Source organism: Triticum aestivum, chromosome 5D (assembly GCF_018294505.1).
Source record: "Triticum aestivum cultivar Chinese Spring chromosome 5D, IWGSC CS RefSeq v2.1, whole genome shotgun sequence".
Lineage (NCBI taxonomy): Eukaryota > Viridiplantae > Streptophyta > Magnoliopsida > Poales > Poaceae > Triticum > Triticum aestivum.
In genome coordinates, this window is record NC_057808.1 from 127,443,643 (window position 1) to 127,456,414 (window position 12,772).

Genomic DNA, 12,772 nt, shown 5'->3' on the forward strand with positions numbered 1-12,772 from the left:
TTAAAACAGAGGTAAATGAAAATTTGAGAAATGCACCCTCTTGTTTACTTCACGACCATTAGTTATCAGTATCTTCCATGCTAAACACATTAGCGGCGGTTCCCAAGCGATAAAAGTAAAGGTTTACTCCCCCTCCACCAACAATCACACTCCACGGCTTGTCCAAAACAACGGGTGCCGTCCATACCAAGAACAGTCCCGAGGGAGTTTTGTTTAATTATTTGCAATTTGAGTTCGGGACTGGGAATCCCTATTACCGCCCCTCTCATGCAAGGACGAGCGAATAAACACTCATCATGAGAATAACCCGCTTAGCATGGAAGATACCGACTACCTCCTGTCGCTCTATGAACAATCCAGACACACAAAAAGGATATTTATTTGAAGTTGTTAGAGGTGGCACATGCAAATTTACTTAGGACGGCAGGGTAATACCGCATATAGGTAGATATGGTGGACTCATCTGGAATAACTTGGGTTTAAGGTTTTTGATGCACAAGCAGAATTCCCACTTAGTATAGGTGAAGGCTAGCAAATAGGTTGAGAAGCAGACAGCTAGGGAGCGAAGACGGTCATGAACATGCATTATGCATAAGTAACATTGGATACTAGCATGAGTAGGATATGAACACCATGAACATAAATATCATAGAGGCTATGTTGGTTTTGATTCAACTACATGCATGAACATGTGCCAAGTCAAGCCACTCGAACATTCAGAGGAGGATACCATATCATCATACTACATCACAATCATTTTAACACAATGTTGACATCCAAAATAAATCATTATCCACTCCTAGCTACTTATGCATGGCATGAGAAACTATAATCTCTAATTGTCATTGCAAACATGTTTGATCATAATAGGCTAAATCATGGATACTAGGTTAAACATATTTACAAAAACAGAACAAGTTGAGTTCATACCCGTTTCTCTCTGCCACGACCAGTTCATCAAATATCATCATTATTGCCTTTCACTTGCACGACCGAATGATATGAAAATAATAATACTGCAAGAGTGCCGTGAACTAAGCTGGAATCTACAAACATTTTATTCAAAAGGAGAAGACAAGGTAATATGGGCTCTTGTTAGATCAACAATAATGCATATGAAAGCCACTCAACATTTTCATCGTGGTCTTCTCCTCGGTACGACTCAATAAAAAGAAAAGAAATTCAGAGAAACACACTGAAATATTTTTGGAGTTTTTGGTTTTTCTTAAACAAGCAAATAAAAGGGAAAAGCAAAAACGAGAAAAACTATTTACACAGGAAAGCTCCCAACAAGCAAAAGAAGAAAAAGTAAATATTTTTGGGTTTGCTTTTTAGTACTACAACAAACTACACTAGAAAGAAAAATAAAAAAGAAGCAGGAAATATTTTTGTATTTTCTCAAAGTTTTTCAAACACACAAGAAGAAGGCGAGAAAATAAATCTCGCATGGATAATACAATGAATAAGTGTAGACAACGATAATTGAAATGAAATGTGTAAATTAACATGAATGTAATGTCGGCGGGAATACGTACTCCCCCAAGCTTAGGCTTTTGGCCTAACTTGGTAATCACCACTCGAAGAAGCCATGGGGTCCTATGTTGAAGTATTGGGGAGCGGTCACCTGAGGGTCCCACTCCTGAGGCTCCTCCTGCGCTGCAGCCAAATTGTTCCGGTAGGCAACAATGTCCTCATGCATAATCCTATATCCTCCCCTGGCAATAGGATCAAACAAAGTAGGTGCAGGCCATGGAATAATATCACGAGTGTTCACACTGAAAACTATGTTATAAGGAATAGGAATGTCACTATTCTTGCCAGCAATAAACTGGTGGTCTGCCATAGCCTCATGATCTATATAAACCTTGGGTAAAGGATAATCATGCGGGCGTATCTCCGTGTTAAAGTGGCTCGCTAAATGAGTAGCATAAATCCCACCATGTATTTTACCCTTGGATCTGTTAATGTGGAGGCGATGTGCCACAATAGCTCCCAAGCTATAAGTGTTGTCGCCGTAAAGTACACGGCGTAAAACAGCGAAGTCTGGGGCACTGAGTGCACCTATCTTCTCTCTAGCAAGCAAACACTTCGCAATGAATATGGTAAAATAATGCACAACAGGAAAATGTAAGCTAGTGGTGGTGACACTTGACACCCCTCTCTCATCCCCTACGGACAGAGTACGATAAAAGCCTTCGAACTCTGCAGGCCTAGGCTCTACTAAACTCCCATCAGAAGGGATCAAGCATATATTACAAAATTCAGTAAGCGGTATCTGATGGGGTTCAACATATAAGTTAAACTGCACTTCAGGGGGATTATTCCTAGGTAAGAAATGAAAACTTTGCACAAAGGAATTTTTGAGGAGCTGATACTATTCACATTCAGCTGCGATGAATTCGGTGAGGCCGACATTAGCAGCATATTGTGCAAACTCCTGAAGGATTCCGGCCCCTTCCATGAATGGGTTATGCGGCCATTCGCACAGCCGTACTTCCGCCATTCTCCGGGTGTGGAGATCACTGTCAGATGACTCCCCAATAACTCCCTTGGAGTTCTTCTTGGAAGTGAACTTCCTAAAGATACTCATCTTTTTCCTATGACCAAAATTCTAAAAAATTTAGTCCACAAAATTTTTCTCAAGAAAACTTCACAAGATTTGTAGAAACTACTCATGGGTAAGCATAGAGGCCATATCAAGCATTCAAACTACTTAGAACTCTAAGAATTCAACATGCAAGCTCATCTACATCAACGCCAAGAGTAACTAATTATTCAAAATATAAACCGATAAATCAAAAACTAATTGGACCAACGGAGGAGTCACATACCAAGCAACAACCCCCTGAAACAGTTTCGGAAGCGAAGCTTTGAGCAAAGAGATTGAAATCCGCGGGTTCGGGAGCAAGAACATGAGAGAGAGAGAGCAATGGTGATTTTTTTGGAGGAAGGTGGTGGTGTGGGATGAAGAGATAAGTGAGGGGGGCCATGATACGTCTCCAATGTATCTATAATTTTTGATTGTTCCATGCTATTATATTACCTATTTTGGATGTTTTATATGAATTATTATGCTATTTTATATTATTTTTGGGACTAACCTATTAACCTAGAGCCCAGTGCTATTCCTGTTTTTTCCTTGTTTTAGAGTTTCGCAGAAAAGGAATATGAAACGGAGTCCAAACGGAATGAAACTTTCGCGATGATTTTTCTTGGACCAGAAGACATCCAGAGGACTTGGAGTACACGTCAGAGAAGCCACGAGGCGGCCACAAGGACGGAGTGCGCGCCCAGAGGGTACGGTGTGCCCCCGCCCCTTGTGGGCCCCTCTTGACTCCACCGACCTATTTCTTCTGCCTATATATTCTCAAATATTCCAAAACCAATGAGGAGAACCACGCAAAAACTTTTCCACCGCCGCAACCTTCTGTACCCGTGAGATCCCATCTAGGGGCCTTTTCCGGCATCCTACCGGAGGGGGATTCGATCATGGAGGGCTTCTACATCAACACCATTGCCTCTCCGATGAAGCGTGAGTATTTTACCACAGACCTACGGGTCCATAGCTATTAGATAGATGGCTTCTTCTCTCTCTTTGATTCTCAATACCATGTTCTCCTCGATGTTCTTGGAGATCTATTCGATGTAATACTCTTTTTGCAGTAAGTTTGCCGAGATCCGATGAATTGTGGATTTATGATCAACGTATCTATGAATATTATTTGAATCTCCTCTGAATTCTTATATGCATGATTTGATATCTTTGCAAGTGTCTTCGAACTATCGATTTGGTTTGGCCAACTAGATTGGGTTTTCTTGCAATGGGAGAAGTGCTCAGCTTTGGGTTCAATCTTACGGTGCTTAATCCCAGTGACAGAAGGGGAACCGACATGTATTGTATTGTTGCCATTGAGGATAACAAGATGGGGTTTTCATCATATTGCTTGAGTTTATCCCGCTACATCATGTCATCTTACTTAATGCGTTACTCTGTTCTATGAACTTAATATTCTAGATGCAGGCAGGAGTCGTTCGATGTGTGGAGTAATAGTAGTAGATGCAGGCAGGAGTCGGTCTACTTGAGACGGACGTGATGCCTATATTCAGGATCATTGCCTTAGATATCGTCATAACTTTGCGCTTTTCTAGCAATTGCTCGATAGTAATTTGTTCACCCACCATAATATTTTCCATCTTGAGAGAATCCTCTAGTGAAACCTATGGCCCCCGGGTCTACTTTCATTCATATAAGTTTCCGATCTACAATTTTATTTTCCTATTTACTTCCTTTGAAATCTTTTACTTCCCGTTCCATAAACCAAAAATACCAAAAATATTACTTTACCGTTTATCCATCTATTAGATCTTCCTTTACTGTCTAGGAAGAATTTCTGGCGCCGTTGCTGGGGAGATCTACGCCAAGCCAAGACATACCAAGTACCCTTCATAAACTCTCATTTTTCGCATTACATTATTTGCCATTCGCCTCTCGTTTTCCTCTCCCCCACTTCTAAAATGATTTTTGAAAAGATTCGCCTTTTCTTCGCCCCTCTTCCGTTCGTCTTCCTCACTTCCTTCTTGTGTGGTTGTGTGTTGGATTGCTTGCTTTGTTGCGATGACTCAAGAGAATACCAAATTGTGTGACTTTTCCAATACCAACAACAATGATTTTATTAGTACTCTGATTGCTCCCACTACTAATGCGGAATCTTGTGAAATTAATACCGCTTTGCTGAATCTTGTTATGAAAGATCAATTTTCCGGCCTTCCCAATGAAGATGCCGCATCCCATCTAAACAACTTCGTTGATTTGTGTGATATGCAATAGAAAAAAGATGTGGATAATGATATTGTTAAATTGAAGCTATTTCCGTTCTCACTTAGAGATCATGCTAGAACTTGGTTTTCATCTTTGCCTAAAAATAGTATTGATTCTTGGAATAAGTGCAAAGATGCTTTTATTTCCAAGTATTTTCCTCCCGCTATAATCATCTCCCTTAGGAATGATATTATGAACTTTAAGCAACTTGATCATGAACATGTTGCACAATCTTGGGAGAGGATGAAATTGATGATACGAAATTGCCCTACACATGGTTTGAATTTGTGGATGATTATACAAATTTTTATGCCGGATTGAATTTTGCTTCTAGAAATCGTTTAGATTCATCCACGGGAGGTACTTTCATGGAAATTACTTTAGGAGAAGCTACTAAACTCCTAGATAATATTATGGTTAATTATTCTCACTGGCATACCGAAAGATCTTCCACTAGTAAAAAAAAGTGCATGCAATTGAAGAGATTAATGTTTTGTGTGAAAAGATGGATGAACTTATGAAATTATTTGCTAGAAAGAGTGCTCCTATTGATCCTAATGATATGCCTTTGTCTACTTTGATAAGAATAATAATGAATCTACGGATGTGAATTTTGTTGGTAGGAACAATTTTGGTAATAACGCTTATAGAGGTAATTCTAATCCTAGGACGTTTCCTAGTAATTCCTCTAATAATTATGGTAATTCCTAAAACAATTCTTATGGAAATTATAATAAGATGCCCTCTGAAATTTGAGAATAGTGTTAAAGAATTTATGAGTTTGCAAAAGAATTTCAATGCTGTGATTGAATTTTTTTTTCCTTAAGATTGATGATTTGGCTAGGAATGTTGATAGAATTTCTCTTGATGTTGATTCTTTGAAACTTAGATCTATTCCACCCAAGCATGATATCATTGAGTATCTCAAAGCTATGAGAATTTCCATTGATGAGTGCAAGGAAAGAACCACTAAGATGCATGCTAAAAAAGATTGGTTTATAAAAGCGTGTTCTTCTAGCTTCCGTGAGAATAATGATGAAGATCTTAAAGTGATTGAGGTGACTCCTATTGAATATTTGTTTTCCAATATAAATTTAGATAAATATGGGACTATAGATGAGTCAACTTTAGTTAGAAGGCGTCCCAATGATTCGGAGTTTTTAGATCTTGATGCAAAAATTAATAAAAGTGGGATTGGAGAGGTCAAAACTTTAGGTAGCAATGAACCCACTCTTTTGGATTTCAAGGAATTTAATTATGATAATTGTTCTTTAATAGATTGTATTTCCTTGTTGCAATCCGTGTTGAATTCTCCTCATGCGTATGATCAAAACAAAGCTTTTACTGAACATATCGTTGATGCCATGATGCAATCTTTTGAAGAAAAGCTTGAATTTGAAGTTTCTATCCATAGAAAACTTCATGATGAGTGGGAACCTACTATTAAGATTAAGATTAAAGATTATGAGTGCCATGCTTTGTGTGATTTGGGTGCTAGTGTTTCCACGATTCCAAAGTCTTTATATGATGTGTTAGGTTTCCGTGAATTTGATGATTGTTCTTTAAATTTGCATCTTGCGGATTCCACTATTAAGAAACCTATGGGAAGGATTAATGAAGTTCTTATTTTTGCAAATAGGAACTATGTGCCCGTATATTTCATTGTTCTTGATATAGATTGCAATCCTACATGTTGTATTATTCTAGGTAGACCTTTCCCTAGAACGGTTGGTGCAATTATTGATATGAAAGAAGGAAACATTAGATTTCAATTTCCGTTAAGGAAAGACATGGAATACTTCCCAAGAAAGAAAATTAAATTGCCTTATGAATATATTATGAGAGCCACTTATGGATTGCATGCCAAAGATGATAACACTTAGATCTATTCGTGCCTTATGCCTAGCTAAGGGCGTTAAACAATAGCGCTTGTTGGGACGCAACCCAATTTTATTTTTGTTTTTCTATTTAGGTTCTACTCCCTCCGTTCCTAAATATAAGTCTTTGTAGAGATTCCACTATGAACCACATACGGATGTATATAGATGCATTTTAAGTGTAGATTCATTTAATTTGCTCCGTATGTAGTCCACCTAGTGGAATCACTAGAAAGACTTATATTTAGGAACGGAGGGAGTATTTTGCAATAAATATTTCATCCAGCCTCTGGTTAGATGTGGCTTTGTGTTTTAATTAGTGTTTGTGCCAAGTAAGACCTTTGGGATAGCTTTCGGTGATAGTTGATTTGATCTTATTGAAAAACAGAAACTTTTGCGCCCAGTCCCAGAATTTTTAAAAATCACAGAGGCATGATAAAATTCTGATTTTTTTACACAAGATTGATATACTAATTTCCCCTGTTGTCCTAATTTTCCAGCTTGGGGATGCTTGATACGTCTCCAACGTAACTATATTTTTTGATTGTTCCATGCTATTATATAATCTGTTTTGGATGTTTTATATGCATTATTATGCTATTTTATATTATTTTTGGGACTAACCTATTAACCTAGAGCCCAATGCCAGTTCCTATTTTTTCCTTGTTTTAGAGTTTCACAGAAAAGGAATATCAAACGGAGTTCAAACGGAATGAAACTTTTGCGATGATTTTTCTTGGACCAGAAGACATCCAGAGGACTTGGAGTACATGTCAGGGAAGCCACGAGGCTGCCACAAGGACGGAGGGCGCGCTCAGGGGGGTAGGACGCCCCCACCCTTGTGGGCCCCTCATGACTCCACCGACCTATTTTCCACCTATATATTCTCAGATATTCCAAAACCAATGAGGAGAGCCACGAAAACACTTTTCCACCGCTGCAACCTTCTGTACCCATGAGATCCCATCTAGGGGCCTTTTCCGGCATCCTGCCGGAGGGGGATTCGATCAAGGAGGGCTTCTACATCAACACCATTGCCTCTCCGATGAAGAGTGAGTAGTTTACCACATACCTACAGGTCCATAGCTAGTAGCTAGGTGGCTTCTTCTTTCTCTTTGATTCTCAATACCATGTTCTCCTCGATGTCCTTGGAGATCTATTCGATGTAATACTCTTTTTGCGGTGTGTTTGCCGAGATCCGATGAATTGTGGATTTATGATCAGCTTATCTATGAATATTATTTGAATCTCCTCTTAATTCTTATATGCATGATTTGATATCTTTGCAAGTCTCTTCCAACTATCGATTTGGTTTGGCCAAATAGATTGGTTTTTCTTGCAATGGGAGAAGTGCTTAGCTTTGGGTTCAATGTTACGGTGCTTGATCCCAGTGACAGAAGGGGAACCGACACGTATTGTATTGTTGCCATCAAGGATAACAAGATGGGGTTTTCATCATATTGCTTGAGTTTATCCCGCTACATCATGTCATTTTACTTAATGTGTTACTCTGTTCTATGAACTTAATACTCTAGATGCAGGCAGGAGTCGGTCGATGTGTGGAGTAATAGTAGTAGATGCAGGCAGGAGTTGGTCTACTTGACACGGACGTGATGCCTATATTCAGGATCATTACCTTAGATATTGTCATAACTTTGCGCTTTCTATCAATTGCTCGGCAGTAATTTGTTCACCCACCATAATATTTTCTATCTTGAGAGAAGCCTCTAGTGAAACTTATGGCCCCCGGGTCTACTTTCCATCATAAAAGTTTCCGGTCTACAATTTTAGTTTCCTATTTACATCCTTTGCAATATTTTACTTTCTGTTCCATAATAAAGCAAAAATACCAAAAATATTACTTTACCGTTTATCCATCTCTATCAGATCTCACTTAGCAAATAACCGTGAAGGGATTGACAACCCCTTTATCGCGTTGGGTGCAAGTTGGTGTTTGTTTGTGCAGGTATTCGGTGACTTGTGCATTATCTCCTACTGGATTGATACCTTGGTCGTCAAAACTGAGGGAAATACTTACTCTACTTTGCTGCATCACCCTTTCCTCTTCAAGGGAAAAACCAACGCAAGCTTAAGCGGTAGTAGCCCACGTGGGGACCACAACCCACTAGGGCGCTCCTGGGGGTCCTGGCGCGCTCAGGTGAGTTGTGCCCACCTAGTGCACCTCCCTCTGATATTATTTCAACCAAAAATTCTTAAATATTCAGAAAAAATCATATTAAATTTTTAGAGCATTCTGAGAACTTCTATTTTTGGGTCATTTTTTGTTGCACGGGAAATTTAGAAAACAGACAAAACATGGCATTTTATTTTATTTAACTAATAAAAACAGAAAACAAAAAGTAGGGACATAAGCTAGTGCTCACTAAATTCATCAACTTCATACCTCTCAAAAATGATCCAAAAATAAGGTTGATCAAGTCTTATTAACAACCACTTTCGATTAGCATGAAACCGAAGTACTTTCGTAAATAACTAAGTTACCTCAACGGGGATATGATTGTCCCCAAAAATAAGCATTTCATATTTCTTTTTGGCAATAGGTAGAGGTAGTTGAGTACTTCCAATGGTGATTGTCGGAGATATTTCAATAACATTAATACCATTCACTTGGAATTGTTTCTTCAGAAAGTGCACCGTATGATCATTACCATTGATATGAAAAGTGACCTTACTTTTATTGCAATCAATAACAGCCCCTGCAGTATTCAAGAAGCGTCTACCAAGGATAATTGACATGTTGTCGTCCTCGGGCATCTCAAGTATAACAAAGTAAGTCAAAATAGTAACATTAGCACCAACAACGGGCACATCCTCACAAACACCGGTAGGTATGGCAGTTGATTTGTCAGCCATTTGCAAAGATATTTCAGTAGGTGTGAGTTTATTCAAATCAAGTCTTTTATATAAAGTGAAAGGCATAACACTAACACCAGCTCCCAAATCACATAAAGCAGTTTTCACATAATTTATTTTGATGGAGCAAGGTATAGTTGGTATTCCCGGATCTCCATGTTTTTTAGGTACTCCATATTTAAAAGTATAATGCATGGTGGAGATTCCAACTTCTGGTATTTTTCTCTTATTGGTGATGATGTCTTTCATGCACTTTGCATAAGGAGGCATTTTAAGGTATCAATAAAGCGAGTACGCAAAAAGACTGGCCTAATCATTTCAGCAAAGCGTTCAAATTCTTCATCATCTTTCTTTTTAGTTGACTTAGGTGGAAAGGGCATAGGTTTTTGGACCCATGGTTCTCTTTCCTTACCGTGTTTTCTAGCAACAAAGTCTCCCTTATCATATCTTTTATTCTTGGGTTGTGGGTTATCAAGATCAACTTCTGGTTCTATCTCAACATCATTGTATAGTTCTTTATTATTTGTTTGAGTATCTTCACGAACCTCATCATTATCTTTTTCGTTATCAGAAGGTGAGTGTTCACTACCGGATTGAGTTTCAGCATCAGAGATAGGAACTTGATTATCATTATCAGGAGGTTTTTCTACTTCTGGTTCACTAGAGGCATGCAAAGTCCTATCATTTTTCTTCTTCTTTTTCTTTTTAGAAGGACTATGTGCATCAGTTTTAACCCATAGAGGGTCTTGTTCAATTCTCTTTGTGTGTCCTCCAAGATAAAGTGGTTCCTGAGTCATCCTACCTCCTCTAGTCATTACTCTAACAGCATGATCATTGATATTATTATTCATTTCATCTAGGAACTCTCTTTGAGATTTAGCAACTTGTTCTAACTGAGTTCGAACCATAGAAGCATGCTTCTCCACACCTCTAGCATCATTTGAGATTCTAATAACAAGTCACTCAAGCAAGCAATCATATCAAAATTGTATTTCAATTGTTTCATAACATTTGCATTGAAGTGATCTTGCTTTCTAATGTAATTTTCAAACTCATAAAGGCATTGGCTAGGGTGCATATTGTGAGGATTATCATTATCATTGAATTTCATTAGAGAATTTACCTCTACCACCTTAGGTGGTGGTGCTGTATCAGGCCCATGTATTTATTCAATAGGAGGTAAATTTTTGACGTCCTCAGCTTTAATACCTTTTTCTCTCATAGATTTATTTGCCTCTTGCATATCTTCAGGAATGGGATATAAGATACCCCTCTTCTTTGGAGTGTGTTTAGGCGGTGGTTCAGGAAGATTGCAATCATCATAATTTTTCAGTATGTTATTCAATAATTCTTCAGCTTGCCCAATAGTTCGTTCCCTGAAAACACAACCAGCACAATTATCTAGGAAATCCTAGAAACATCGGTTAGTCCATTAAAGAAGATATCGAGTATTTCATTTTTCTTAAGAGGATGATCCGGCAAAGCATTAAGCAATTGGAGAAGCCTCCCCAAGCTTGTGGGAGACTCTCTTTTTCAATTTGCACAAAGTTAAATATTTCCTGTAAGGCAGCTTGTTTCTTATGAGCAGGGAAATATTTTTCTCAGAAGTAATAAATAATGTCATGTGGACTACACACGCAACCAGGAGCAAGAGTATTGTACCAAGATTTAGCATCACCCTTTAATGAGAACGGAAATAATTTGATAATATAATAATAGCGAATTTTGTCATCATGAGCAAAAAGGGTGGCTATGTCATTTAACTTAGTAAGATGTGCCACAACAGTTTCAGTCTCATAACCATGGAAAGGATCAGATTCAACCAAAGTAATCAACTCTGGGTCGACAGAGAATTCATAATCCTTATCGTCAACAAAGATAGGTGAAGTAGCAAACTGAGGATCACATTTCATTTTAGCATTCAAGGTCTTTTCTTTATACTTGGATAATGATTTTTCTAGATCATCTCTATCCTTACAAGCAAGAATATCCCTAGTTGCCTCCTCATCTATAACATAGCCTTCCAGTACCTTTGGCAATTCATATCTAGGAGGGCTAGTTCTAATAGGTGTTTCAAGATTTTCAGTTCCAAGCTCTTCATGAGTTTCAACATTCTCAAAAGCCTTAGTTCTAGCAAGTTGTTCATCAAGAAATTCACCTAATGGCACATTATCATCAAGCAAGGTACTAGCATCATCATAAATATCATTCATAGCAGAAGTGGCATCATCAATAACTTGCGACATATCAGGATTAATATCATGTGGTGGTGTTGCAAGTTTACTTATAACAGAAGGTGAATCACGTGCGGAGCTAGATGGCAGTTCCTTACTTCCCCTCGTCTTAGAGGAAAAAATCTCAGTCTTAGGGTCCTTCAGATTCTTCATACTGACAATTTGATAATAATCCCAAGTGACTCAACAATTATAGCTATGCTCCCCGGAAACGGCGCCACAAAAAGGTCTTTATAACCCACAAGTATAGGAGATCGCAACAGTTTTTGAGGGTAGAATATTCAACCCAAATTTATAGATTCGACACAAGGGGAGCCAAAGAATATTTGCAAGTATTAGCAGCTGAGTTGTCAATTCAATCACACCTGGAGATTAATTATCTACAGCAAAGTGATCAGTAGCACACTAATATGATAGCATTGATGGTAGTGGTAGCAGCAATAGTGATAGTAATAGTTCTGTAACAGTGACAATAGTAACATCAACAATAGTAACTTAGCAAGATCAATACGTAGGAAAATCGTAGGCATTGGATTGGCGATTTGTTGGATGATATTCATCATGTGACAGTTACAACCTAGGGCGATACGACACTAGCTCCAGTTCATAAATATAATGTAGGCATGTATTCCGTAAATAGTCATATGTGCTTATGGAAAGAACTTCATGACATCTTTTGTCCTACCCTCCCGTGGCAGCGGGGTCCTATTAGAAACTAAGGGATATTAAGGCATCCTTTTAATAGAGAACCAGAACAAAGCATTAACACACGGTGAATACATGAACTCCTAAAACTATGGTCATCATCGGGAAGTGTCCTGACTATTGTCACTCCGGGGTTGCTGGATCATAATACGTAGTAGGTGACTATAACTTGCAAGATCGGATCTAGAACGTAGATATAATGGTGATAACATAAATGGTTCAGATCTGAAATCATGGCACCTGGGCCCAAAGTCACAAGCATT